This window comes from Pungitius pungitius, unplaced genomic scaffold (genome assembly GCF_949316345.1).
Source record: "Pungitius pungitius unplaced genomic scaffold, fPunPun2.1 scaffold_37, whole genome shotgun sequence".
Classification (NCBI taxonomy): Eukaryota; Metazoa; Chordata; class Actinopteri; order Perciformes; family Gasterosteidae; genus Pungitius; species Pungitius pungitius.
This window is the reverse complement of record NW_026909808.1, coordinates 409,553-431,789: the sequence shown is the minus strand read 5'-3', so window position 1 is coordinate 431,789 and position 22,237 is coordinate 409,553. Positions and strand designations below refer to the sequence as shown.

At 44.8% G+C, this 22,237-nt stretch overlaps 48 non-coding genes across 48 annotated transcripts; all 48 read right to left on the bottom strand.

The window, feature by feature from the left end:
- Positions 1-289: 289 nt before the first annotated feature.
- On the bottom strand, positions 290-408 carry LOC134110101 (5S ribosomal RNA). Its single transcript, XR_009943495.1, has one exon. It is a non-coding gene; the product is annotated as a 5S ribosomal RNA (ribosomal RNA).
- Positions 409-802: 394 nt separating this feature from the next.
- LOC134109919 (5S ribosomal RNA) lies at positions 803-921 on the bottom strand. The gene has a single exon (XR_009943314.1). It is a non-coding gene; the product is annotated as a 5S ribosomal RNA (ribosomal RNA).
- Positions 922-1,260: 339 nt separating this feature from the next.
- Positions 1,261-1,379, bottom strand: LOC134110003 (5S ribosomal RNA). Its single transcript, XR_009943398.1, has one exon. It is a non-coding gene; the product is annotated as a 5S ribosomal RNA (ribosomal RNA).
- A 344-nt stretch (positions 1,380-1,723) lies between these two features.
- Positions 1,724-1,842, bottom strand: LOC134110662 (5S ribosomal RNA). Its single transcript, XR_009944047.1, has one exon. It is a non-coding gene; the product is annotated as a 5S ribosomal RNA (ribosomal RNA).
- A 339-nt stretch (positions 1,843-2,181) lies between these two features.
- On the bottom strand, positions 2,182-2,300 carry LOC134110661 (5S ribosomal RNA). The gene has a single exon (XR_009944046.1). It is a non-coding gene; the product is annotated as a 5S ribosomal RNA (ribosomal RNA).
- A 344-nt stretch (positions 2,301-2,644) lies between these two features.
- On the bottom strand, positions 2,645-2,763 carry LOC134110660 (5S ribosomal RNA). The gene has a single exon (XR_009944045.1). It is a non-coding gene; the product is annotated as a 5S ribosomal RNA (ribosomal RNA).
- Positions 2,764-3,102: 339 nt separating this feature from the next.
- Positions 3,103-3,221, bottom strand: LOC134109947 (5S ribosomal RNA). Its single transcript, XR_009943342.1, has one exon. It is a non-coding gene; the product is annotated as a 5S ribosomal RNA (ribosomal RNA).
- Positions 3,222-3,565: 344 nt separating this feature from the next.
- On the bottom strand, positions 3,566-3,684 carry LOC134110658 (5S ribosomal RNA). The gene has a single exon (XR_009944043.1). It is a non-coding gene; the product is annotated as a 5S ribosomal RNA (ribosomal RNA).
- A 339-nt stretch (positions 3,685-4,023) lies between these two features.
- LOC134110657 (5S ribosomal RNA) lies at positions 4,024-4,142 on the bottom strand. Its single transcript, XR_009944042.1, has one exon. It is a non-coding gene; the product is annotated as a 5S ribosomal RNA (ribosomal RNA).
- A 344-nt stretch (positions 4,143-4,486) lies between these two features.
- Positions 4,487-4,605, bottom strand: LOC134110656 (5S ribosomal RNA). The gene has a single exon (XR_009944041.1). It is a non-coding gene; the product is annotated as a 5S ribosomal RNA (ribosomal RNA).
- A 339-nt stretch (positions 4,606-4,944) lies between these two features.
- On the bottom strand, positions 4,945-5,063 carry LOC134110655 (5S ribosomal RNA). The gene has a single exon (XR_009944040.1). It is a non-coding gene; the product is annotated as a 5S ribosomal RNA (ribosomal RNA).
- Positions 5,064-5,407: 344 nt separating this feature from the next.
- Positions 5,408-5,526, bottom strand: LOC134109931 (5S ribosomal RNA). Its single transcript, XR_009943326.1, has one exon. It is a non-coding gene; the product is annotated as a 5S ribosomal RNA (ribosomal RNA).
- Positions 5,527-5,865: 339 nt separating this feature from the next.
- Positions 5,866-5,984, bottom strand: LOC134110654 (5S ribosomal RNA). The gene has a single exon (XR_009944039.1). It is a non-coding gene; the product is annotated as a 5S ribosomal RNA (ribosomal RNA).
- A 344-nt stretch (positions 5,985-6,328) lies between these two features.
- LOC134110653 (5S ribosomal RNA) lies at positions 6,329-6,447 on the bottom strand. The gene has a single exon (XR_009944038.1). It is a non-coding gene; the product is annotated as a 5S ribosomal RNA (ribosomal RNA).
- Positions 6,448-6,791: 344 nt separating this feature from the next.
- LOC134109944 (5S ribosomal RNA) lies at positions 6,792-6,910 on the bottom strand. Its single transcript, XR_009943339.1, has one exon. It is a non-coding gene; the product is annotated as a 5S ribosomal RNA (ribosomal RNA).
- Positions 6,911-7,249: 339 nt separating this feature from the next.
- LOC134110652 (5S ribosomal RNA) lies at positions 7,250-7,368 on the bottom strand. Its single transcript, XR_009944037.1, has one exon. It is a non-coding gene; the product is annotated as a 5S ribosomal RNA (ribosomal RNA).
- Positions 7,369-7,712: 344 nt separating this feature from the next.
- Positions 7,713-7,831, bottom strand: LOC134109943 (5S ribosomal RNA). The gene has a single exon (XR_009943338.1). It is a non-coding gene; the product is annotated as a 5S ribosomal RNA (ribosomal RNA).
- A 339-nt stretch (positions 7,832-8,170) lies between these two features.
- On the bottom strand, positions 8,171-8,289 carry LOC134110651 (5S ribosomal RNA). Its single transcript, XR_009944036.1, has one exon. It is a non-coding gene; the product is annotated as a 5S ribosomal RNA (ribosomal RNA).
- A 344-nt stretch (positions 8,290-8,633) lies between these two features.
- LOC134110650 (5S ribosomal RNA) lies at positions 8,634-8,752 on the bottom strand. The gene has a single exon (XR_009944035.1). It is a non-coding gene; the product is annotated as a 5S ribosomal RNA (ribosomal RNA).
- A 344-nt stretch (positions 8,753-9,096) lies between these two features.
- LOC134109942 (5S ribosomal RNA) lies at positions 9,097-9,215 on the bottom strand. The gene has a single exon (XR_009943337.1). It is a non-coding gene; the product is annotated as a 5S ribosomal RNA (ribosomal RNA).
- Positions 9,216-9,554: 339 nt separating this feature from the next.
- Positions 9,555-9,673, bottom strand: LOC134110649 (5S ribosomal RNA). The gene has a single exon (XR_009944034.1). It is a non-coding gene; the product is annotated as a 5S ribosomal RNA (ribosomal RNA).
- A 344-nt stretch (positions 9,674-10,017) lies between these two features.
- LOC134110647 (5S ribosomal RNA) lies at positions 10,018-10,136 on the bottom strand. The gene has a single exon (XR_009944032.1). It is a non-coding gene; the product is annotated as a 5S ribosomal RNA (ribosomal RNA).
- A 344-nt stretch (positions 10,137-10,480) lies between these two features.
- LOC134109941 (5S ribosomal RNA) lies at positions 10,481-10,599 on the bottom strand. Its single transcript, XR_009943336.1, has one exon. It is a non-coding gene; the product is annotated as a 5S ribosomal RNA (ribosomal RNA).
- Positions 10,600-10,938: 339 nt separating this feature from the next.
- On the bottom strand, positions 10,939-11,057 carry LOC134110646 (5S ribosomal RNA). Its single transcript, XR_009944031.1, has one exon. It is a non-coding gene; the product is annotated as a 5S ribosomal RNA (ribosomal RNA).
- A 344-nt stretch (positions 11,058-11,401) lies between these two features.
- LOC134110645 (5S ribosomal RNA) lies at positions 11,402-11,520 on the bottom strand. Its single transcript, XR_009944030.1, has one exon. It is a non-coding gene; the product is annotated as a 5S ribosomal RNA (ribosomal RNA).
- A 339-nt stretch (positions 11,521-11,859) lies between these two features.
- On the bottom strand, positions 11,860-11,978 carry LOC134109945 (5S ribosomal RNA). Its single transcript, XR_009943340.1, has one exon. It is a non-coding gene; the product is annotated as a 5S ribosomal RNA (ribosomal RNA).
- A 344-nt stretch (positions 11,979-12,322) lies between these two features.
- Positions 12,323-12,441, bottom strand: LOC134110644 (5S ribosomal RNA). Its single transcript, XR_009944029.1, has one exon. It is a non-coding gene; the product is annotated as a 5S ribosomal RNA (ribosomal RNA).
- Positions 12,442-12,780: 339 nt separating this feature from the next.
- On the bottom strand, positions 12,781-12,899 carry LOC134110643 (5S ribosomal RNA). The gene has a single exon (XR_009944028.1). It is a non-coding gene; the product is annotated as a 5S ribosomal RNA (ribosomal RNA).
- A 344-nt stretch (positions 12,900-13,243) lies between these two features.
- On the bottom strand, positions 13,244-13,362 carry LOC134110642 (5S ribosomal RNA). The gene has a single exon (XR_009944027.1). It is a non-coding gene; the product is annotated as a 5S ribosomal RNA (ribosomal RNA).
- A 339-nt stretch (positions 13,363-13,701) lies between these two features.
- Positions 13,702-13,820, bottom strand: LOC134110641 (5S ribosomal RNA). The gene has a single exon (XR_009944026.1). It is a non-coding gene; the product is annotated as a 5S ribosomal RNA (ribosomal RNA).
- Positions 13,821-14,164: 344 nt separating this feature from the next.
- On the bottom strand, positions 14,165-14,283 carry LOC134109930 (5S ribosomal RNA). The gene has a single exon (XR_009943325.1). It is a non-coding gene; the product is annotated as a 5S ribosomal RNA (ribosomal RNA).
- Positions 14,284-14,622: 339 nt separating this feature from the next.
- LOC134110640 (5S ribosomal RNA) lies at positions 14,623-14,741 on the bottom strand. The gene has a single exon (XR_009944025.1). It is a non-coding gene; the product is annotated as a 5S ribosomal RNA (ribosomal RNA).
- Positions 14,742-15,085: 344 nt separating this feature from the next.
- On the bottom strand, positions 15,086-15,204 carry LOC134110639 (5S ribosomal RNA). The gene has a single exon (XR_009944024.1). It is a non-coding gene; the product is annotated as a 5S ribosomal RNA (ribosomal RNA).
- Positions 15,205-15,548: 344 nt separating this feature from the next.
- LOC134109940 (5S ribosomal RNA) lies at positions 15,549-15,667 on the bottom strand. Its single transcript, XR_009943335.1, has one exon. It is a non-coding gene; the product is annotated as a 5S ribosomal RNA (ribosomal RNA).
- A 339-nt stretch (positions 15,668-16,006) lies between these two features.
- Positions 16,007-16,125, bottom strand: LOC134110638 (5S ribosomal RNA). Its single transcript, XR_009944023.1, has one exon. It is a non-coding gene; the product is annotated as a 5S ribosomal RNA (ribosomal RNA).
- A 344-nt stretch (positions 16,126-16,469) lies between these two features.
- Positions 16,470-16,588, bottom strand: LOC134109929 (5S ribosomal RNA). Its single transcript, XR_009943324.1, has one exon. It is a non-coding gene; the product is annotated as a 5S ribosomal RNA (ribosomal RNA).
- Positions 16,589-16,927: 339 nt separating this feature from the next.
- On the bottom strand, positions 16,928-17,046 carry LOC134110636 (5S ribosomal RNA). The gene has a single exon (XR_009944021.1). It is a non-coding gene; the product is annotated as a 5S ribosomal RNA (ribosomal RNA).
- A 344-nt stretch (positions 17,047-17,390) lies between these two features.
- LOC134109928 (5S ribosomal RNA) lies at positions 17,391-17,509 on the bottom strand. The gene has a single exon (XR_009943323.1). It is a non-coding gene; the product is annotated as a 5S ribosomal RNA (ribosomal RNA).
- Positions 17,510-17,848: 339 nt separating this feature from the next.
- LOC134110635 (5S ribosomal RNA) lies at positions 17,849-17,967 on the bottom strand. The gene has a single exon (XR_009944020.1). It is a non-coding gene; the product is annotated as a 5S ribosomal RNA (ribosomal RNA).
- Positions 17,968-18,311: 344 nt separating this feature from the next.
- On the bottom strand, positions 18,312-18,430 carry LOC134110634 (5S ribosomal RNA). Its single transcript, XR_009944019.1, has one exon. It is a non-coding gene; the product is annotated as a 5S ribosomal RNA (ribosomal RNA).
- A 344-nt stretch (positions 18,431-18,774) lies between these two features.
- LOC134109939 (5S ribosomal RNA) lies at positions 18,775-18,893 on the bottom strand. The gene has a single exon (XR_009943334.1). It is a non-coding gene; the product is annotated as a 5S ribosomal RNA (ribosomal RNA).
- A 339-nt stretch (positions 18,894-19,232) lies between these two features.
- LOC134110633 (5S ribosomal RNA) lies at positions 19,233-19,351 on the bottom strand. Its single transcript, XR_009944018.1, has one exon. It is a non-coding gene; the product is annotated as a 5S ribosomal RNA (ribosomal RNA).
- A 344-nt stretch (positions 19,352-19,695) lies between these two features.
- Positions 19,696-19,814, bottom strand: LOC134109927 (5S ribosomal RNA). Its single transcript, XR_009943322.1, has one exon. It is a non-coding gene; the product is annotated as a 5S ribosomal RNA (ribosomal RNA).
- A 339-nt stretch (positions 19,815-20,153) lies between these two features.
- On the bottom strand, positions 20,154-20,272 carry LOC134110632 (5S ribosomal RNA). The gene has a single exon (XR_009944017.1). It is a non-coding gene; the product is annotated as a 5S ribosomal RNA (ribosomal RNA).
- Positions 20,273-20,616: 344 nt separating this feature from the next.
- Positions 20,617-20,735, bottom strand: LOC134110631 (5S ribosomal RNA). Its single transcript, XR_009944016.1, has one exon. It is a non-coding gene; the product is annotated as a 5S ribosomal RNA (ribosomal RNA).
- A 344-nt stretch (positions 20,736-21,079) lies between these two features.
- Positions 21,080-21,198, bottom strand: LOC134109938 (5S ribosomal RNA). Its single transcript, XR_009943333.1, has one exon. It is a non-coding gene; the product is annotated as a 5S ribosomal RNA (ribosomal RNA).
- A 339-nt stretch (positions 21,199-21,537) lies between these two features.
- Positions 21,538-21,656, bottom strand: LOC134110630 (5S ribosomal RNA). The gene has a single exon (XR_009944015.1). It is a non-coding gene; the product is annotated as a 5S ribosomal RNA (ribosomal RNA).
- Positions 21,657-22,000: 344 nt separating this feature from the next.
- On the bottom strand, positions 22,001-22,119 carry LOC134110629 (5S ribosomal RNA). Its single transcript, XR_009944014.1, has one exon. It is a non-coding gene; the product is annotated as a 5S ribosomal RNA (ribosomal RNA).
- Positions 22,120-22,237: the final 118 nt, after the last annotated feature.

Genomic DNA, 22,237 nt, shown 5'->3' with positions numbered 1-22,237 from the left:
CCTGAAGGTAACTTTACTTTTCTTCACTGGCAATTCTAACATGTTGGGTTAGCACCTGTATTTCAACGGCTAAATTACAAACAAAAGTATGCCAATTGTTAAATGTTGATCAACACTAATTTAGCAACCATGAAACGGAATCATTTTGGATAATATTGTCTAATTGCCTTTCATATCCAACGTTAAAACAACACTAAACATGCATCTCTTCAACAATGTGATATACTTTTTGTAATTTGTAGGTGTACAATCTGCGGCGCTCGGCGGCTTTCGGTGAGAGAAGTGAAAAAGCTTACGGCACCTGGGATTCCCAGGCGGTCTTCCATCCAGGTACTAACCAGGCCCCGCTCTGCTTAGCTTCCGAGATCAGACGAGATCGGGCGGAACCAGAGAGGTATGGCTGTAAGCTGCTTTTTATCTTTTTCCTAATCCTTTAAAACGTGTCAAAGATAATCAGAAGTTTCTTTTTCTAAAATTGAAGCAGTTCTTAGCATTGGCAAGAGAGGTTCCTAAAACCTGAAGGTAACTTTACTTTTCTTCACTGGTAAATCTAACATGTTTGGTTAGCACCTGTATTTCAACGGCTAAATTACAAACAATAGTATGCCAATCGTAAAATGTTGATCAACACCAATTTAGCAATCATGAAACGGAATCATTTTGGATAATATTGTCTAATTTCCTTTCATATCCAACGTTAAAACAACACTAAACATGCATCTCTTCAACAATGTGATATACTTTTTGTAATTTGTAGGTGTACAATCTGCGGCGCTCTGCAGCTTTCAGAGAGAAGTGAAAAAGCTTACGGCACCTGGGATTCCCAGGCGGTCTTCCATCCAGGTACTAACCAGGCCCTGCTCTGCTTAGCTTCCGAGATCAGACGAGATCAGGCGGAACCAGAGAGGTATGGCCGTAAGCTGCTTTTTATCTTTTTCCTAATCCTTTATAATGCGTCAATGAATTATGACACGCCTGCCGTTGGCATCTTTGTGTGGGTTAAATAAGGGTATGCAAAGAAGGCTGTGACATCCCATGCCGAAAATTGGATGGACTAGAGAAGACCCGCCCAGGAGTCCCAGCCAATCGGTGAATGGCCATTGCAGTCCCCGCCACCTCAAATGGCCTGACGATGGTATGGACGTAAGCCACCTTTCATCTTCTTCCTATTGCATCTCTTCTACAATGTGAATTTTTTTTTACAATTGTGTAGGTGTACAATCTACGGCGCTGGGCGGCTTTCAGAGAGAGAAGTGAAAAAGCTTACGGCACCTGGGATTCCCAGGCGGTCTTCCATCCAGGTACTAACCAGGCCCTGCTCTGCTTAGCTTCCGAGATCAGACGAGATCGGGCGGAACCAGAGAGGTATGGACGTAAGCTGCTTTTCATCTTTTTCCTAATCCTTTAAAACGTGTCAAAGATAATCAGAAGTTTCTTTTTCTAAAATTGAAGCAGTTCTTAGCATTGGCAAGAGAGGTTCCTAAAGCCTGAAGGTAACTTTACTTTTCTTCACTGGCAATTCTAACATGTTGGGTTAGCACCTGTATTTCAACGGCTAAATTACAAACAACAGTATGCCAATGGTAAATGTTGACCAACACTAATTTAGCAATCATGAAACGGAATCATTTTGGATAATATTGTCTAATTTCCTTTCATATCCAACGTTAAAACAGGTGTACAATCTGCGGCGCTCGGCGGCTTTCGGAGAGAGAAGTGAAAAAGCTTACGGCACCTGGGATTCCCAGGCGGTCTTCCATCCAGGTACTAACCAGGCCCTGCTCTGCTTAGCTTCCGAGATCAGACGAGATCGGGCGGAACCAGAGAGGTATGGCCGTAAGCTGCTTTTTATCTTTTTCCTAATCCTTTATAATGCGTCAATGAATTATGACACGCCTGCCGTTGGCATCTTTGTGTGGGTTAAATAAGGGTATGCAAAGAAGGCTGTGACATCCCATGCCGAAAATTGGATGGACTAGAGAAGACCCGCCCAGGAGTCCCAGCCAATCGGTGAATGGCCATTGCAGTCCCCGCCACCTCAAATGGCCTGACGATGGTATGGACGTAAGCCACCTTTCATCTTCTTCCTATTGCATCTCTTCTACAATGTGAATTTTTTTTTACAATTGTGTAGGTGTACAATCTACGGCGCTGGGCGGCTTTCAGAGAGAGAAGTTAAAAAGCTTACGGCACCTGGGATTCCCAGGCGGTCTTCCATCCAGGTACTAACCAGGCCCTGCTCTGCTTAGCTTCCGAGATCAGACGAGATCGGGCGGAACCAGAGAGGTATGGCCGTAAGCTGCTTTTCATCTTTTTCCTAATCCTTTAAAACGTGTCAAAGATAATCAGAAGTTTCTTTTTCTAAAATTGAAGCAGTTCTTAGCATTGGCAAGAGAGGTTCCTAAAGCCTGAAGGTAACTTTACTTTTCTTCACTGGCAATTCTAACATGTTGGGTTAGCACCTGTATTTCAACGGCTAAATTACAAACAACAGTATGCCAATGGTAAATGTTGACCAACACTAATTTAGCAATCATGAAACGGAATCATTTTGGATAATATTGTCTAATTTCCTTTCATATCCAACGTTAAAACAGGTGTACAATCTGCGGCGCTCGGCGGCTTTCGGAGAGAGAAGTGAAAAAGCTTACGGCACCTGGGATTCCCAGGCGGTCTTCCATCCAGGTACTAACCAGGCCCTGCTCTGCTTAGCTTCCGAGATCAGACGAGATCGGGCGGAACCAGAGAGGTATGGCCGTAAGCTGCTTTTTATCTTTTTCCTAATCCTTTATAATGCGTCAATGAATTATGACACGCCTGCCGTTGGCATCTTTGTGTGGGTTAAATAAGGGTATGCAAAGAAGGCTGTGACATCCCATGCCGAAAATTGGATGGACTAGAGAAGACCCGCCCAGGAGTCCCAGCCAATCGGTGAATGGCCATTGCAGTCCCCGCCACCTCAAATGGCCTGACGATGGTATGGACGTAAGCCACCTTTCATCTTCTTCCTATTGCATCTCTTCTACAATGTGAATTTTTTTTTACAATTGTGTAGGTGTACAATCTACGGCGCTGGGCGGCTTTCAGAGAGAGAAGTTAAAAAGCTTACGGCACCTGGGATTCCCAGGCGGTCTTCCATCCAGGTACTAACCAGGCCCTGCTTTGCTTAGCTTCCGAGATCAGACGAGATCGGGCGGAACCAGAGAGGTATGGCCGTAAGCTGCTTTTCATCTTTTTCCTAATCCTTTAAAACGTGTCAAAGATAATCAGAAGTTTCTTTTTCTAAAATTGAAGCAGTTCTTAGCATTGGCAAGAGAGGTTCCTAAAGCCTGAAGGTAACTTTACTTTTCTTCACTGGCAATTCTAACATGTTGGGTTAGCACCTGTATTTCAACGGCTAAATTACAAACAACAGTATGCCAATGGTAAATGTTGACCAACACTAATTTAGCAATCATGAAACGGAATCATTTTGGATAATATTGTCTAATTTCCTTTCATATCCAACGTTAAAACAGGTGTACAATCTGCGGCGCTCGGCGGCTTTCGGAGAGAGAAGTGAAAAAGCTTACGGCACCTGGGATTCCCAGGCGGTCTTCCATCCAGGTACTAACCAGGCCCTGCTCTGCTTAGCTTCCGAGATCAGACGAGATCGGGCGGAACCAGAGAGGTATGGCCGTAAGCTGCTTTTTATCTTTTTCCTAATCCTTTATAATGCGTCAATGAATTATGACACGCCTGCCGTTGGCATCTTTGTGTGGGTTAAATAAGGGTATGCAAAGAAGGCTGTGACATCCCATGCCGAAAATTGGATGGACTAGAGAAGACCCGCCCAGGAGTCCCAGCCAATCGGTGAATGGCCATTGCAGTCCCCGCCACCTCAAATGGCCTGACGATGGTATGGACGTAAGCCACCTTTCATCTTCTTCCTATTGCATCTCTTCTACAATGTGAATTTTTTTTTACAATTGTGTAGGTGTACAATCTACGGCGCTGGGCGGCTTTCAGAGAGAGAAGTTAAAAAGCTTACGGCACCTGGGATTCCCAGGCGGTCTTCCATCCAGGTACTAACCAGGCCCTGCTCTGCTTAGCTTCCGAGATCAGACGAGATCGGGCGGAACCAGAGAGGTATGGCCGTAAGCTGCTTTTCATCTTTTTCCTAATCCTTTAAAACGTGTCAAAGATAATCAGAAGTTTCTTTTTCTAAAATTGAAGCAGTTCTTAGCATTGGCAAGAGAGGTTCCTAAAGCCTGAAGGTAACTTTACTTTTCTTCACTGGCAATTCTAACATGTTGGGTTAGCACCTGTATTTCAACGGCTAAATTACAAACAACAGTATGCCAATGGTAAATGTTGACCAACACTAATTTAGCAATCATGAAACGGAATCATTTTGGATAATATTGTCTAATTTCCTTTCATATCCAACGTTAAAACAGGTGTACAATCTGCGGCGCTCGGCGGCTTTCGGAGAGAGAAGTGAAAAAGCTTACGGCACCTGGGATTCCCAGGCGGTCTTCCATCCAGGTACTAACCAGGCCCTGCTCTGCTTAGCTTCCGAGATCAGACGAGATCGGGCGGAACCAGAGAGGTATGGCCGTAAGCTGCTTTTTATCTTTTTCCTAATCCTTTATAATGCGTCAATGAATTATGACACGCCTGCCGTTGGCATCTTTGTGTGGGTTAAATAAGGGTATGCAAAGAAGGCTGTGACATCCCATGCCGAAAATTGGATGGACTAGAGAAGACCCGCCCAGGAGTCCCAGCCAATCGGTGAATGGCCATTGCAGTCCCCGCCACCTCAAATGGCCTGACGATGGTATGGACGTAAGCCACCTTTCATCTTCTTCCTATTGCATCTCTTCTACAATGTGAATTTTTTTTTACAATTGTGTAGGTGTACAATCTACGGCGCTGGGCGGCTTTCAGAGAGAGAAGTTAAAAAGCTTACGGCACCTGGGATTCCCAGGCGGTCTTCCATCCAGGTACTAACCAGGCCCTGCTCTGCTTAGCTTCCGAGATCAGACGAGATCGGGCGGAACCAGAGAGGTATGGCCGTAAGCTGCTTTTCATCTTTTTCCTAATCCTTTAAAACGTGTCAAAGATAATCAGAAGTTTCTTTTTCTAAAATTGAAGCAGTTCTTAGCATTGGCAAGAGAGGTTCCTAAAGCCTGAAGGTAACTTTACTTTTCTTCACTGGCAATTCTAACATGTTGGGTTAGCACCTGTATTTCAACGGCTAAATTACAAACAACAGTATGCCAATGGTAAATGTTGACCAACACTAATTTAGCAATCATGAAACGGAATCATTTTGGATAATATTGTCTAATTTCCTTTCATATCCAACGTTAAAACAGGTGTACAATCTGCGGCGCTCGGCGGCTTTCGGAGAGAGAAGTGAAAAAGCTTACGGCACCTGGGATTCACAGGCGGTCTTCCATCCAGGTACTAACCAGGCCCTGCTCTGCTTAGCTTCCGAGATCAGACGAGATCGGGCGGAACCAGAGAGGTATGGCCGTAAGCTGCTTTTTATCTTTTTCCTAATCCTTTATAATGCGTCAATGAATTATGACACGCCTGCCGTTGGCATCTTTGTGTGGGTTAAATAAGGGTATGCAAAGAAGGCTGTGACATCCCATGCCGAAAATTGGATGGACTAGAGAAGACCCGCCCAGGAGTCCCAGCCAATCGGTGAATGGCCATTGCAGTCCCCGCCACCTCAAATGGCCTGACGATGGTATGGACGTAAGCCACCTTTCATCTTCTTCCTATTGCATCTCTTCTACAATGTGAATTTTTTTTTACAATTGTGTAGGTGTACAATCTACGGCGCTGGGCGGCTTTCAGAGAGAGAAGTTAAAAAGCTTACGGCACCTGGGATTCCCAGGCGGTCTTCCATCCAGGTACTAACCAGGCCCTGCTCTGCTTAGCTTCCGAGATCAGACGAGATCGGGCGGAACCAGAGAGGTATGGCCGTAAGCTGCTTTTCATCTTTTTCCTAATCCTTTAAAACGTGTCAAAGATAATCAGAAGTTTCTTTTTCTAAAATTGAAGCAGTTCTTAGCATTGGCAAGAGAGGTTCCTAAAGCCTGAAGGTAACTTTACTTTTCTTCACTGGCAATTCTAACATGTTGGGTTAGCACCTGTATTTCAACGGCTAAATTACAAACAACAGTATGCCAATGGTAAATGTTGACCAACACTAATTTAGCAATCATGAAACGGAATCATTTTGGATAATATTGTCTAATTTCCTTTCATATCCAACGTTAAAACAGGTGTACAATCTGCGGCGCTCGGCGGCTTTCGGAGAGAGAAGTGAAAAAGCTTACGGCACCTGGGATTCCCAGGCGGTCTTCCATCCAGGTACTAACCAGGCCCTGCTCTGCTTAGCTTCCGAGATCAGACGAGATCGGGCGGAACCAGAGAGGTATGGCCGTAAGCTGCTTTTCATCTTTTTCCTAATCCTTTAAAACGTGTCAAAGATAATCAGAAGTTTCTTTTTCTAAAATTGAAGCAGTTCTTAGCATTGGCAAGAGAGGTTCCTAAAGCCTGAAGGTAACTTTACTTTTCTTCACTGGCAATTCTAACATGTTGGGTTAGCACCTGTATTTCAACGGCTAAATTACAAACAACAGTATGCCAATGGTAAATGTTGACCAACACTAATTTAGCAATCATGAAACGGAATCATTTTGGATAATATTGTCTAATTTCCTTTCATATCCAACGTTAAAACAGGTGTACAATCTGCGGCGCTCGGCGGCTTTCGGAGAGAGAAGTGAAAAAGCTTACGGCACCTGGGATTCCCAGGCGGTCTTCCATCCAGGTACTAACCAGGCCCTGCTCTGCTTAGCTTCCAAGATCAGACGAGATCGGGCGGAACCAGAGAGGTATGGCCGTAAGCTGCTTTTTATCTTTTTCCTAATCCTTTATAATGCGTCAATGAATTATGACACGCCTGCCGTTGGCATCTTTGTGTGGGTTAAATAAGGGTATGCAAAGAAGGCTGTGACATCCCATGCCGAAAATTGGATGGACTAGAGAAGACCCGCCCAGGAGTCCCAGCCAATCGGTGAATGGCCATTGCAGTCCCCGCCACCTCAAATGGCCTGACGATGGTATGGACGTAAGCCACCTTTCATCTTCTTCCTATTGCATCTCTTCTACAATGTGAATTTTTTTTTACAATTGTGTAGGTGTACAATCTACGGCGCTGGGCGGCTTTCAGAGAGAGAAGTTAAAAAGCTTACGGCACCTGGGATTCCCAGGCGGTCTTCCATCCAGGTACTAACCAGGCCCTGCTCTGCTTAGCTTCCGAGATCAGACGAGATCGGGCGGAACCAGAGAGGTATGGCCGTAAGCTGCTTTTCATCTTTTTCCTAATCCTTTAAAACGTGTCAAAGATAATCAGAAGTTTCTTTTTCTAAAATTGAAGCAGTTCTTAGCATTGGCAAGAGAGGTTCCTAAAGCCTGAAGGTAACTTTACTTTTCTTCACTGGCAATTCTAACATGTTGGGTTAGCACCTGTATTTCAACGGCTAAATTACAAACAACAGTATGCCAATGGTAAATGTTGACCAACACTAATTTAGCAATCATGAAACGGAATCATTTTGGATAATATTGTCTAATTTCCTTTCATATCCAACGTTAAAACAGGTGTACAATCTGCGGCGCTCGGCGGCTTTCGGAGAGAGAAGTGAAAAAGCTTACGGCACCTGGGATTCCCAGGCGGTCTTCCATCCAGGTACTAACCAGGCCCTGCTCTGCTTAGCTTCCAAGATCAGACGAGATCGGGCGGAACCAGAGAGGTATGGCCGTAAGCTGCTTTTTATCTTTTTCCTAATCCTTTATAATGCGTCAATGAATTATGACACGCCTGCCGTTGGCATCTTTGTGTGGGTTAAATAAGGGTATGCAAAGAAGGCTGTGACATCCCATGCCGAAAATTGGATGGACTAGAGAAGACCCGCCCAGGAGTCCCAGCCAATCGGTGAATGGCCATTGCAGTCCCCGCCACCTCAAATGGCCTGACGATGGTATGGACGTAAGCCACCTTTCATCTTCTTCCTATTGCATCTCTTCTACAATGTGAATTTTTTTTTACAATTGTGTAGGTGTACAATCTACGGCGCTGGGCGGCTTTCAGAGAGAGAAGTTAAAAAGCTTACGGCACCTGGGATTCCCAGGCGGTCTTCCATCCAGGTACTAACCAGGCCCTGCTCTGCTTAGCTTCCGAGATCAGACGAGATCGGGCGGAACCAGAGAGGTATGGCCGTAAGCTGCTTTTCATCTTTTTCCTAATCCTTTAAAACGTGTCAAAGATAATCAGAAGTTTCTTTTTCTAAAATTGAAGCAGTTCTTAGCATTGGCAAGAGAGGTTCCTAAAGCCTGAAGGTAACTTTACTTTTCTTCACTGGCAATTCTAACATGTTGGGTTAGCACCTGTATTTCAACGGCTAAATTACAAACAACAGTATGCCAATGGTAAATGTTGACCAACACTAATTTAGCAATCATGAAACGGAATCATTTTGGATAATATTGTCTAATTTCCTTTCATATCCAACGTTAAAACAGGTGTACAATCTGCGGCGCTCGGCGGCTTTCGGAGAGAGAAGTGAAAAAGCTTACGGCACCTGGGATTCCCAGGCGGTCTTCCATCCAGGTACTAACCAGGCCCTGCTCTGCTTAGCTTCCGAGATCAGACGAGATCGGGCGGAACCAGAGAGGTATGGCCGTAAGCTGCTTTTCATCTTTTTCCTAATCCTTTAAAACGTGTCAAAGATAATCAGAAGTTTCTTTTTCTAAAATTGAAGCAGTTCTTAGCATTGGCAAGAGAGGTTCCTAAAGCCTGAAGGTAACTTTACTTTTCTTCACTGGCAATTCTAACATGTTGGGTTAGCACCTGTATTTCAACGGCTAAATTACAAACAACAGTATGCCAATGGTAAATGTTGACCAACACTAATTTAGCAATCATGAAACGGAATCATTTTGGATAATATTGTCTAATTTCCTTTCATATCCAACGTTAAAACAGGTGTACAATCTGCGGCGCTCGGCGGCTTTCGGGGAGAGAAGTGAAAAAGCTTACGGCACCTGGGATTCCCAGGCGGTCTTCCATCCAGGTACTAACCAGGCCCTGCTCTGCTTAGCTTCCAAGATCAGACGAGATCGGGCGGAACCAGAGAGGTATGGCCGTAAGCTGCTTTTTATCTTTTTCCTAATCCTTTATAATGCGTCAATGAATTATGACACGCCTGCCGTTGGCATCTTTGTGTGGGTTAAATAAGGGTATGCAAAGAAGGCTGTGACATCCCATGCCGAAAATTGGATGGACTAGAGAAGACCCGCCCAGGAGTCCCAGCCAATCGGTGAATGGCCATTGCAGTCCCCGCCACCTCAAATGGCCTGACGATGGTATGGACGTAAGCCACCTTTCATCTTCTTCCTATTGCATCTCTTCTACAATGTGAATTTTTTTTTACAATTGTGTAGGTGTACAATCTACGGCGCTGGGCGGCTTTCAGAGAGAGAAGTTAAAAAGCTTACGGCACCTGGGATTCCCAGGCGGTCTTCCATCCAGGTACTAACCAGGCCCTGCTCTGCTTAGCTTCCGAGATCAGACGAGATCGGGCGGAACCAGAGAGGTATGGCCGTAAGCTGCTTTTCATCTTTTTCCTAATCCTTTAAAACGTGTCAAAGATAATCAGAAGTTTCTTTTTCTAAAATTGAAGCAGTTCTTAGCATTGGCAAGAGAGGTTCCTAAAGCCTGAAGGTAACTTTACTTTTCTTCACTGGCAATTCTAACATGTTGGGTTAGCACCTGTATTTCAACGGCTAAATTACAAACAACAGTATGCCAATGGTAAATGTTGACCAACACTAATTTAGCAATCATGAAACGGAATCATTTTGGATAATATTGTCTAATTTCCTTTCATATCCAACGTTAAAACAGGTGTACAATCTGCGGCGCTCGGCGGCTTTCGGAGAGAGAAGTGAAAAAGCTTACGGCACCTGGGATTCCCAGGCGGTCTTCCATCCAGGTACTAACCAGGCCCTGCTCTGCTTAGCTTCCGAGATCAGACGAGATCGGGCGGAACCAGAGAGGTATGGCCGTAAGCTGCTTTTCATCTTTTTCCTAATCCTTTAAAACGTGTCAAAGATAATCAGAAGTTTCTTTTTCTAAAATTGAAGCAGTTCTTAGCATTGGCAAGAGAGGTTCCTAAAGCCTGAAGGTAACTTTACTTTTCTTCACTGGCAATTCTAACATGTTGGGTTAGCACCTGTATTTCAACGGCTAAATTACAAACAACAGTATGCCAATGGTAAATGTTGACCAACACTAATTTAGCAATCATGAAACGGAATCATTTTGGATAATATTGTCTAATTTCCTTTCATATCCAACGTTAAAACAGGTGTACAATCTGCGGCGCTCGGCGGCTTTCGGAGAGAGAAGTGAAAAAGCTTACGGCACCTGGGATTCCCAGGCGGTCTTCCATCCAGGTACTAACCAGGCCCTGCTCTGCTTAGCTTCCAAGATCAGACGAGATCGGGCGGAACCAGAGAGGTATGGCCGTAAGCTGCTTTTTATCTTTTTCCTAATCCTTTATAATGCGTCAATGAATTATGACACGCCTGCCGTTGGCATCTTTGTGTGGGTTAAATAAGGGTATGCAAAGAAGGCTGTGACATCCCATGCCGAAAATTGGATGGACTAGAGAAGACCCGCCCAGGAGTCCCAGCCAATCGGTGAATGGCCATTGCAGTCCCCGCCACCTCAAATGGCCTGACGATGGTATGGACGTAAGCCACCTTTCATCTTCTTCCTATTGCATCTCTTCTACAATGTGAATTTTTTTTTACAATTGTGTAGGTGTACAATCTACGGCGCTGGGCGGCTTTCAGAGAGAGAAGTTAAAAAGCTTACGGCACCTGGGATTCCCAGGCGGTCTTCCATCCAGGTACTAACCAGGCCCTGCTCTGCTTAGCTTCCGAGATCAGACGAGATCGGGCGGAACCAGAGAGGTATGGCCGTAAGCTGCTTTTCATCTTTTTCCTAATCCTTTAAAACGTGTCAAAGATAATCAGAAGTTTCTTTTTCTAAAATTGAAGCAGTTCTTAGCATTGGCAAGAGAGGTTCCTAAAGCCTGAAGGTAACTTTACTTTTCTTCACTGGCAATTCTAACATGTTGGGTTAGCACCTGTATTTCAACGGCTAAATTACAAACAACAGTATGCCAATGGTAAATGTTGACCAACACTAATTTAGCAATCATGAAACGGAATCATTTTGGATAATATTGTCTAATTTCCTTTCATATCCAACGTTAAAACAGGTGTACAATCTGCGGCGCTCGGCGGCTTTCGGAGAGAGAAGTGAAAAAGCTTACGGCACCTGGGATTCCCAGGCGGTCTTCCATCCAGGTACTAACCAGGCCCTGCTCTGCTTAGCTTCCGAGATCAGACGAGATCGGGCGGAACCAGAGAGGTATGGCCGTAAGCTGCTTTTTATCTTTTTCCTAATCCTTTATAATGCGTCAATGAATTATGACACGCCTGCCGTTGGCATCTTTGTGTGGGTTAAATAAGGGTATGCAAAGAAGGCTGTGACATCCCATGCCGAAAATTGGATGGACTAGAGAAGACCCGCCCAGGAGTCCCAGCCAATCGGTGAATGGCCATTGCAGTCCCCGCCACCTCAAATGGCCTGACGATGGTATGGACGTAAGCCACCTTTCATCTTCTTCCTATTGCATCTCTTCTACAATGTGAATTTTTTTTTACAATTGTGTAGGTGTACAATCTACGGCGCTGGGCGGCTTTCAGAGAGAGAAGTTAAAAAGCTTACGGCACCTGGGATTCCCAGGCGGTCTTCCATCCAGGTACTAACCAGGCCCTGCTTTGCTTAGCTTCCGAGATCAGACGAGATCGGGCGGAACCAGAGAGGTATGGCCGTAAGCTGCTTTTCATCTTTTTCCTAATCCTTTAAAACGTGTCAAAGATAATCAGAAGTTTCTTTTTCTAAAATTGAAGCAGTTCTTAGCATTGGCAAGAGAGGTTCCTAAAGCCTGAAGGTAACTTTACTTTTCTTCACTGGCAATTCTAACATGTTGGGTTAGCACCTGTATTTCAACGGCTAAATTACAAACAACAGTATGCCAATGGTAAATGTTGACCAACACTAATTTAGCAATCATGAAACGGAATCATTTTGGATAATATTGTCTAATTTCCTTTCATATCCAACGTTAAAACAGGTGTACAATCTGCGGCGCTCGGCGGCTTTCGGAGAGAGAAGTGAAAAAGCTTACGGCACCTGGGATTCCCAGGCGGTCTTCCATCCAGGTACTAACCAGGCCCTGCTCTGCTTAGCTTCCGAGATCAGACGAGATCGGGCGGAACCAGAGAGGTATGGCCGTAAGCTGCTTTTTATCTTTTTCCTAATCCTTTATAATGCGTCAATGAATTATGACACGCCTGCCGTTGGCATCTTTGTGTGGGTTAAATAAGGGTATGCAAAGAAGGCTGTGACATCCCATGCCGAAAATTGGATGGACTAGAGAAGACCCGCCCAGGAGTCCCAGCCAATCGGTGAATGGCCATTGCAGTCCCCGCCACCTCAAATGGCCTGACGATGGTATGGACGTAAGCCACCTTTCATCTTCTTCCTATTGCATCTCTTCTACAATGTGAATTTTTTTTTACAATTGTGTAGGTGTACAATCTACGGCGCTGGGCGGCTTTCAGAGAGAGAAGTTAAAAAGCTTACGGCACCTGGGATTCCCAGGCGGTCTTCCATCCAGGTACTAACCAGGCCCTGCTCTGCTTAGCTTCCGAGATCAGACGAGATCGGGCGGAACCAGAGAGGTATGGCCGTAAGCTGCTTTTCATCTTTTTCCTAATCCTTTAAAACGTGTCAAAGATAATCAGAAGTTTCTTTTTCTAAAATTGAAGCAGTTCTTAGCATTGGCAAGAGAGGTTCCTAAAGCCTGAAGGTAACTTTACTTTTCTTCACTGGCAATTCTAACATGTTGGGTTAGCACCTGTATTTCAACGGCTAAATTACAAACAACAGTATGCCAATGGTAAATGTTGACCAACACTAATTTAGCAATCATGAAACGGAATCATTTTGGATAATATTGTCTAATTTCCTTTCATATCCAACGTTAAAACAGGTGTACAATCTGCGGCGCTCGGCGGCTTTCGGAGAGAGAAGTGAAAAAGCTTACGGCACCTGGGATTCCCAGGCGGTCTTCCATCCAGGTACTAACCAGGCCCTGCTCTGCTTAGCTTCCGAGATCAGACGAGATCGGGCGGAACCAGAGAGGTATGGCCGTAAGCTGCTTTTTATCTTTTTCCTAATCCTTTATAATGCGTCAATGAATTATGACACGCCTGCCGTTGGCATCTTTGTGTGGGTTAAATAAGGGTATGCAAAGAAGGCTGTGACATCCCATGCCGAAAATTGGATGGACTAGAGAAGACCCGCCCAGGAGTCCCAGCCAATCGGTGAATGGCCATTGCAGTCCCCGCCACCTCAAATGGCCTGACGATGGTATGGACGTAAGCCACCTTTCATCTTCTTCCTATTGCATCTCTTCTACAATGTGAATTTTTTTTTACAATTGTGTAGGTGTACAATCTACGGCGCTGGGCGGCTTTCAGAGAGAGAAGTTAAAAAGCTTACGGCACCTGGGATTCCCAGGCGGTCTTCCATCCAGGTACTAACCAGGCCCTGCTCTGCTTAGCTTCCGAGATCAGACGAGATCGGGCGGAACCAGAGAGGTATGGCCGTAAGCTGCTTTTCATCTTTTTCCTAATCCTTTAAAACGTGTCAAAGATAATCAGAAGTTTCTTTTTCTAAAATTGAAGCAGTTCTTAGCATTGGCAAGAGAGGTTCCTAAAGCCTGAAGGTAACTTTACTTTTCTTCACTGGCAATTCTAACATGTTGGGTTAGCACCTGTATTTCAACGGCTAAATTACAAACAACAGTATGCCAATGGTAAATGTTGACCAACACTAATTTAGCAATCATGAAACGGAATCATTTTGGATAATATTGTCTAATTTCCTTTCATATCCAACGTTAAAACAGGTGTACAATCTGCGGCGCTCGGCGGCTTTCGGAGAGAGAAGTGAAAAAGCTTACGGCACCTGGGATTCACAGGCGGTCTTCCATCCAGGTACTAACCAGGCCCTGCTCTGCTTAGCTTCCGAGATCAGACGAGATCGGGCGGAACCAGAGAGGTATGGCCGTAAGCTGCTTTTTATCTTTTTCCTAATCCTTTATAATGCGTCAATGAATTATGACACGCCTGCCGTTGGCATCTTTGTGTGGGTTAAATAAGGGTATGCAAAGAAGGCTGTGACATCCCATGCCGAAAATTGGATGGACTAGAGAAGACCCGCCCAGGAGTCCCAGCCAATCGGTGAATGGCCATTGCAGTCCCCGCCACCTCAAATGGCCTGACGATGGTATGGACGTAAGCCACCTTTCATCTTCTTCCTATTGCATCTCTTCTACAATGTGAATTTTTTTTTACAATTGTGTAGGTGTACAATCTACGGCGCTGGGCGGCTTTCAGAGAGAGAAGTTAAAAAGCTTACGGCACCTGGGATTCCCAGGCGGTCTTCCATCCAGGTACTAACCAGGCCCTGCTCTGCTTAGCTTCCGAGATCAGACGAGATCGGGCGGAACCAGAGAGGTATGGCCGTAAGCTGCTTTTCATCTTTTTCCTAATCCTTTAAAACGTGTCAAAGATAATCAGAAGTTTCTTTTTCTAAAATTGAAGCAGTTCTTAGCATTGGCAAGAGAGGTTCCTAAAGCCTGAAGGTAACTTTACTTTTCTTCACTGGCAATTCTAACATGTTGGGTTAGCACCTGTATTTCAACGGCTAAATTACAAACAACAGTATGCCAATGGTAAATGTTGACCAACACTAATTTAGCAATCATGAAACGGAATCATTTTGGATAATATTGTCTAATTTCCTTTCATATCCAACGTTAAAACAGGTGTACAATCTGCGGCGCTCGGCGGCTTTCGGAGAGAGAAGTGAAAAAGCTTACGGCACCTGGGATTCCCAGGCGGTCTTCCATCCAGGTACTAACCAGGCCCTGCTCTGCTTAGCTTCCGAGATCAGACGAGATCGGGCGGAACCAGAGAGGTATGGCCGTAAGCTGCTTTTCATCTTTTTCCTAATCCTTTAAAACGTGTCAAAGATAATCAGAAGTTTCTTTTTCTAAAATTGAAGCAGTTCTTAGCATTGGCAAGAGAGGTTCCTAAAGCCTGAAGGTAACTTTACTTTTCTTCACTGGCAATTCTAACATGTTGGGTTAGCACCTGTATTTCAACGGCTAAATTACAAACAACAGTATGCCAATGGTAAATGTTGACCAACACTAATTTAGCAATCATGAAACGGAATCATTTTGGATAATATTGTCTAATTTCCTTTCATATCCAACGTTAAAACAGGTGTACAATCTGCGGCGCTCGGCGGCTTTCGGAGAGAGAAGTGAAAAAGCTTACGGCACCTGGGATTCCCAGGCGGTCTTCCATCCAGGTACTAACCAGGCCCTGCTCTGCTTAGCTTCCAAGATCAGACGAGATCGGGCGGAACCAGAGAGGTATGGCCGTAAGCTGCTTTTTATCTTTTTCCTAATCCTTTATAATGCGTCAATGAATTATGACACGCCTGCCGTTGGCATCTTTGTGTGGGTTAAATAAGGGTATGCAAAGAAGGCTGTGACATCCCATGCCGAAAATTGGATGGACTAGAGAAGACCCGCCCAGGAGTCCCAGCCAATCGGTGAATGGCCATTGCAGTCCCCGCCACCTCAAATGGCCTGACGATGGTATGGACGTAAGCCACCTTTCATCTTCTTCCTATTGCATCTCTTCTACAATGTGAATTTTTTTTTACAATTGTGTAGGTGTACAATCTACGGCGCTGGGCGGCTTTCAGAGAGAGAAGTTAAAAAGCTTACGGCACCTGGGATTCCCAGGCGGTCTTCCATCCAGGTACTAACCAGGCCCTGCTCTGCTTAGCTTCCGAGATCAGACGAGATCGGGCGGAACCAGAGAGGTATGGCCGTAAGCTGCTTTTCATCTTTTTCCTAATCCTTTAAAACGTGTCAAAGATAATCAGAAGTTTCTTTTTCTAAAATTGAAGCAGTTCTTAGCATTGGCAAGAGAGGTTCCTAAAGCCTGAAGGTAACTTTACTTTTCTTCACTGGCAATTCTAACATGTTGGGTTAGCACCTGTATTTCAACGGCTAAATTACAAACAACAGTATGCCAATGGTAAATGTTGACCAACACTAATTTAGCAATCATGAAACGGAATCATTTTGGATAATATTGTCTAATTTCCTTTCATATCCAACGTTAAAACAGGTGTACAATCTGCGGCGCTCGGCGGCTTTCGGAGAGAGAAGTGAAAAAGCTTACGGCACCTGGGATTCACAGGCGGTCTTCCATCCAGGTACTAACCAGGCCCTGCTCTGCTTAGCTTCCGAGATCAGACGAGATCGGGCGGAACCAGAGAGGTATGGCCGTAAGCTGCTTTTTATCTTTTTCCTAATCCTTTATAATGCGTCAATGAATTATGACACGCCTGCCGTTGGCATCTTTGTGTGGGTTAAATAAGGGTATGCAAAGAAGGCTGTGACATCCCATGCCGAAAATTGGATGGACTAGAGAAGACCCGCCCAGGAGTCCCAGCCAATCGGTGAATGGCCATTGCAGTCCCCGCCACCTCAAATGGCCTGACGATGGTATGGACGTAAGCCACCTTTCATCTTCTTCCTATTGCATCTCTTCTACAATGTGAATTTTTTTTTACAATTGTGTAGGTGTACAATCTACGGCGCTGGGCGGCTTTCAGAGAGAGAAGTTAAAAAGCTTACGGCACCTGGGATTCCCAGGCGGTCTTCCATCCAGGTACTAACCAGGCCCTGCTCTGCTTAGCTTCCGAGATCAGACGAGATCGGGCGGAACCAGAGAGGTATGGCCGTAAGCTGCTTTTCATCTTTTTCCTAATCCTTTAAAACGTGTCAAAGATAATCAGAAGTTTCTTTTTCTAAAATTGAAGCAGTTCTTAGCATTGGCAAGAGAGGTTCCTAAAGCCTGAAGGTAACTTTACTTTTCTTCACTGGCAATTCTAACATGTTGGGTTAGCACCTGTATTTCAACGGCTAAATTACAAACAACAGTATGCCAATGGTAAATGTTGACCAACACTAATTTAGCAATCATGAAACGGAATCATTTTGGATAATATTGTCTAATTTCCTTTCATATCCAACGTTAAAACAGGTGTACAATCTGCGGCGCTCGGCGGCTTTCGGAGAGAGAAGTGAAAAAGCTTACGGCACCTGGGATTCACAGGCGGTCTTCCATCCAGGTACTAACCAGGCCCTGCTCTGCTTAGCTTCCGAGATCAGACGAGATCGGGCGGAACCAGAGAGGTATGGCCGTAAGCTGCTTTTTATCTTTTTCCTAATCCTTTATAATGCGTCAATGAATTATGACACGCCTGCCGTTGGCATCTTTGTGTGGGTTAAATAAGGGTATGCAAAGAAGGCTGTGACATCCCATGCCGAAAATTGGATGGACTAGAGAAGACCCGCCCAGGAGTCCCAGCCAATCGGTGAATGGCCATTGCAGTCCCCGCCACCTCAAATGGCCTGACGATGGTATGGACGTAAGCCACCTTTCATCTTCTTCCTATTGCATCTCTTCTACAATGTGAATTTTTTTTTACAATTGTGTAGGTGTACAATCTACGGCGCTGGGCGGCTTTCAGAGAGAGAAGTTAAAAAGCTTACGGCACCTGGGATTCCCAGGCGGTCTTCCATCCAGGTACTAACCAGGCCCTGCTCTGCTTAGCTTCCGAGATCAGACGAGATCGGGCGGAACCAGAGAGGTATGGCCGTAAGCTGCTTTTCATCTTTTTCCTAATCCTTTAAAACGTGTCAAAGATAATCAGAAGTTTCTTTTTCTAAAATTGAAGCAGTTCTTAGCATTGGCAAGAGAGGTTCCTAAAGCCTGAAGGTAACTTTACTTTTCTTCACTGGCAATTCTAACATGTTGGGTTAGCACCTGTATTTCAACGGCTAAATTACAAACAACAGTATGCCAATGGTAAATGTTGACCAACACTAATTTAGCAATCATGAAACGGAATCATTTTGGATAATATTGTCTAATTTCCTTTCATATCCAACGTTAAAACAGGTGTACAATCTGCGGCGCTCGGCGGCTTTCGGAGAGAGAAGTGAAAAAGCTTACGGCACCTGGGATTCCCAGGCGGTCTTCCATCCAGGTACTAACCAGGCCCTGCTCTGCTTAGCTTCCGAGATCAGACGAGATCGGGCGGAACCAGAGAGGTATGGCCGTAAGCTGCTTTTCATCTTTTTCCTAATCCTTTAAAACGTGTCAAAGATAATCAGAAGTTTCTTTTTCTAAAATTGAAGCAGTTCTTAGCATTGGCAAGAGAGGTTCCTAAAGCCTGAAGGTAACTTTACTTTTCTTCACTGGCAATTCTAACATGTTGGGTTAGCACCTGTATTTCAACGGCTAAATTACAAACAACAGTATGCCAATGGTAAATGTTGACCAACACTAATTTAGCAATCATGAAACGGAATCATTTTGGATAATATTGTCTAATTTCCTTTCATATCCAACGTTAAAACAGGTGTACAATCTGCGGCGCTCGGCGGCTTTCGGAGAGAGAAGTGAAAAAGCTTACGGCACCTGGGATTCCCAGGCGGTCTTCCATCCAGGTACTAACCAGGCCCTGCTCTGCTTAGCTTCCAAGATCAGACGAGATCGGGCGGAACCAGAGAGGTATGGCCGTAAGCTGCTTTTTATCTTTTTCCTAATCCTTTATAATGCGTCAATGAATTATGACACGCCTGCCGTTGGCATCTTTGTGTGGGTTAAATAAGGGTATGCAAAGAAGGCTGTGACATCCCATGCCGAAAATTGGATGGACTAGAGAAGACCCGCCCAGGAGTCCCAGCCAATCGGTGAATGGCCATTGCAGTCCCCGCCACCTCAAATGGCCTGACGATGGTATGGACGTAAGCCACCTTTCATCTTCTTCCTATTGCATCTCTTCTACAATGTGAATTTTTTTTTACAATTGTGTAGGTGTACAATCTACGGCGCTGGGCGGCTTTCAGAGAGAGAAGTTAAAAAGCTTACGGCACCTGGGATTCCCAGGCGGTCTTCCATCCAGGTACTAACCAGGCCCTGCTCTGCTTAGCTTCCGAGATCAGACGAGATCGGGCGGAACCAGAGAGGTATGGCCGTAAGCTGCTTTTCATCTTTTTCCTAATCCTTTAAAACGTGTCAAAGATAATCAGAAGTTTCTTTTTCTAAAATTGAAGCAGTTCTTAGCATTGGCAAGAGAGGTTCCTAAAGCCTGAAGGTAACTTTACTTTTCTTCACTGGCAATTCTAACATGTTGGGTTAGCACCTGTATTTCAACGGCTAAATTACAAACAACAGTATGCCAATGGTAAATGTTGACCAACACTAATTTAGCAATCATGAAACGGAATCATTTTGGATAATATTGTCTAATTTCCTTTCATATCCAACGTTAAAACAGGTGTACAATCTGCGGCGCTCGGCGGCTTTCGGAGAGAGAAGTGAAAAAGCTTACGGCACCTGGGATTCACAGGCGGTCTTCCATCCAGGTACTAACCAGGCCCTGCTCTGCTTAGCTTCCGAGATCAGACGAGATCGGGCGGAACCAGAGAGGTATGGCCGTAAGCTGCTTTTTATCTTTTTCCTAATCCTTTATAATGCGTCAATGAATTATGACACGCCTGCCGTTGGCATCTTTGTGTGGGTTAAATAAGGGTATGCAAAGAAGGCTGTGACATCCCATGCCGAAAATTGGATGGACTAGAGAAGACCCGCCCAGGAGTCCCAGCCAATCGGTGAATGGCCATTGCAGTCCCCGCCACCTCAAATGGCCTGACGATGGTATGGACGTAAGCCACCTTTCATCTTCTTCCTATTGCATCTCTTCTACAATGTGAATTTTTTTTTACAATTGTGTAGGTGTACAATCTACGGCGCTGGGCGGCTTTCAGAGAGAGAAGTTAAAAAGCTTACGGCACCTGGGATTCCCAGGCGGTCTTCCATCCAGGTACTAACCAGGCCCTGCTCTGCTTAGCTTCCGAGATCAGACGAGATCGGGCGGAACCAGAGAGGTATGGCCGTAAGCTGCTTTTCATCTTTTTCCTAATCCTTTAAAACGTGTCAAAGATAATCAGAAGTTTCTTTTTCTAAAATTGAAGCAGTTCTTAGCATTGGCAAGAGAGGTTCCTAAAGCCTGAAGGTAACTTTACTTTTCTTCACTGGCAATTCTAACATGTTGGGTTAGCACCTGTATTTCAACGGCTAAATTACAAACAACAGTATGCCAATGGTAAATGTTGACCAACACTAATTTAGCAATCATGAAACGGAATCATTTTGGATAATATTGTCTAATTTCCTTTCATATCCAACGTTAAAACAGGTGTACAATCTGCGGCGCTCGGCGGCTTTCGGAGAGAGAAGTGAAAAAGCTTACGGCACCTGGGATTCCCAGGCGGTCTTCCATCCAGGTACTAACCAGGCCCTGCTCTGCTTAGCTTCCGAGATCAGACGAGATCGGGCGGAACCAGAGAGGTATGGCCGTAAGCTGCTTTTCATCTTTTTCCTAATCCTTTAAAACGTGTCAAAGATAATCAGAAGTTTCTTTTTCTAAAATTGAAGCAGTTCTTAGCATTGGCAAGAGAGGTTCCTAAAGCCTGAAGGTAACTTTACTTTTCTTCACTGGCAATTCTAACATGTTGGGTTAGCACCTGTATTTCAACGGCTAAATTACAAACAACAGTATGCCAATGGTAAATGTTGACCAACACTAATTTAGCAATCATGAAACGGAATCATTTTGGATAATATTGTCTAATTTCCTTTCATATCCAACGTTAAAACAGGTGTACAATCTGCGGCGCTCGGCGGCTTTCGGAGAGAGAAGTGAAAAAGCTTACGGCACCTGGGATTCCCAGGCGGTCTTCCATCCAGGTACTAACCAGGCCCTGCTCTGCTTAGCTTCCAAGATCAGACGAGATCGGGCGGAACCAGAGAGGTATGGCCGTAAGCTGCTTTTTATCTTTTTCCTAATCCTTTATAATGCGTCAATGAATTATGACACGCCTGCCGTTGGCATCTTTGTGTGGGTTAAATAAGGGTATGCAAAGAAGGCTGTGACATCCCATGCCGAAAATTGGATGGACTAGAGAAGACCCGCCCAGGAGTCCCAGCCAATCGGTGAATGGCCATTGCAGTCCCCGCCACCTCAAATGGCCTGACGATGGTATGGACGTAAGCCACCTTTCATCTTCTTCCTATTGCATCTCTTCTACAATGTGAATTTTTTTTTACAATTGTGTAGGTGTACAATCTACGGCGCTGGGCGGCTTTCAGAGAGAGAAGTTAAAAAGCTTACGGCACCTGGGATTCCCAGGCGGTCTTCCATCCAGGTACTAACCAGGCCCTGCTCTGCTTAGCTTCCGAGATCAGACGAGATCGGGCGGAACCAGAGAGGTATGGCCGTAAGCTGCTTTTCATCTTTTTCCTAATCCTTTAAAACGTGTCAAAGATAATCAGAAGTTTCTTTTTCTAAAATTGAAGCAGTTCTTAGCATTGGCAAGAGAGGTTCCTAAAGCCTGAAGGTAACTTTACTTTTCTTCACTGGCAATTCTAACATGTTGGGTTAGCACCTGTATTTCAACGGCTAAATTACAAACAACAGTATGCCAATGGTAAATGTTGACCAACACTAATTTAGCAATCATGAAACGGAATCATTTTGGATAATATTGTCTAATTTCCTTTCATATCCAACGTTAAAACAGGTGTACAATCTGCGGCGCTCGGCGGCTTTCGGAGAGAGAAGTGAAAAAGCTTACGGCACCTGGGATTCCCAGGCGGTCTTCCATCCAGGTACTAACCAGGCCCTGCTCTGCTTAGCTTCCGAGATCAGACGAGATCGGGCGGAACCAGAGAGGTATGGCCGTAAGCTGCTTTTCATCTTTTTCCTAATCCTTTAAAACGTGTCAAAGATAATCAGAAGTTTCTTTTTCTAAAATTGAAGCAGTTCTTAGCATTGGCAAGAGAGGTTCCTAAAGCCTGAAGGTAA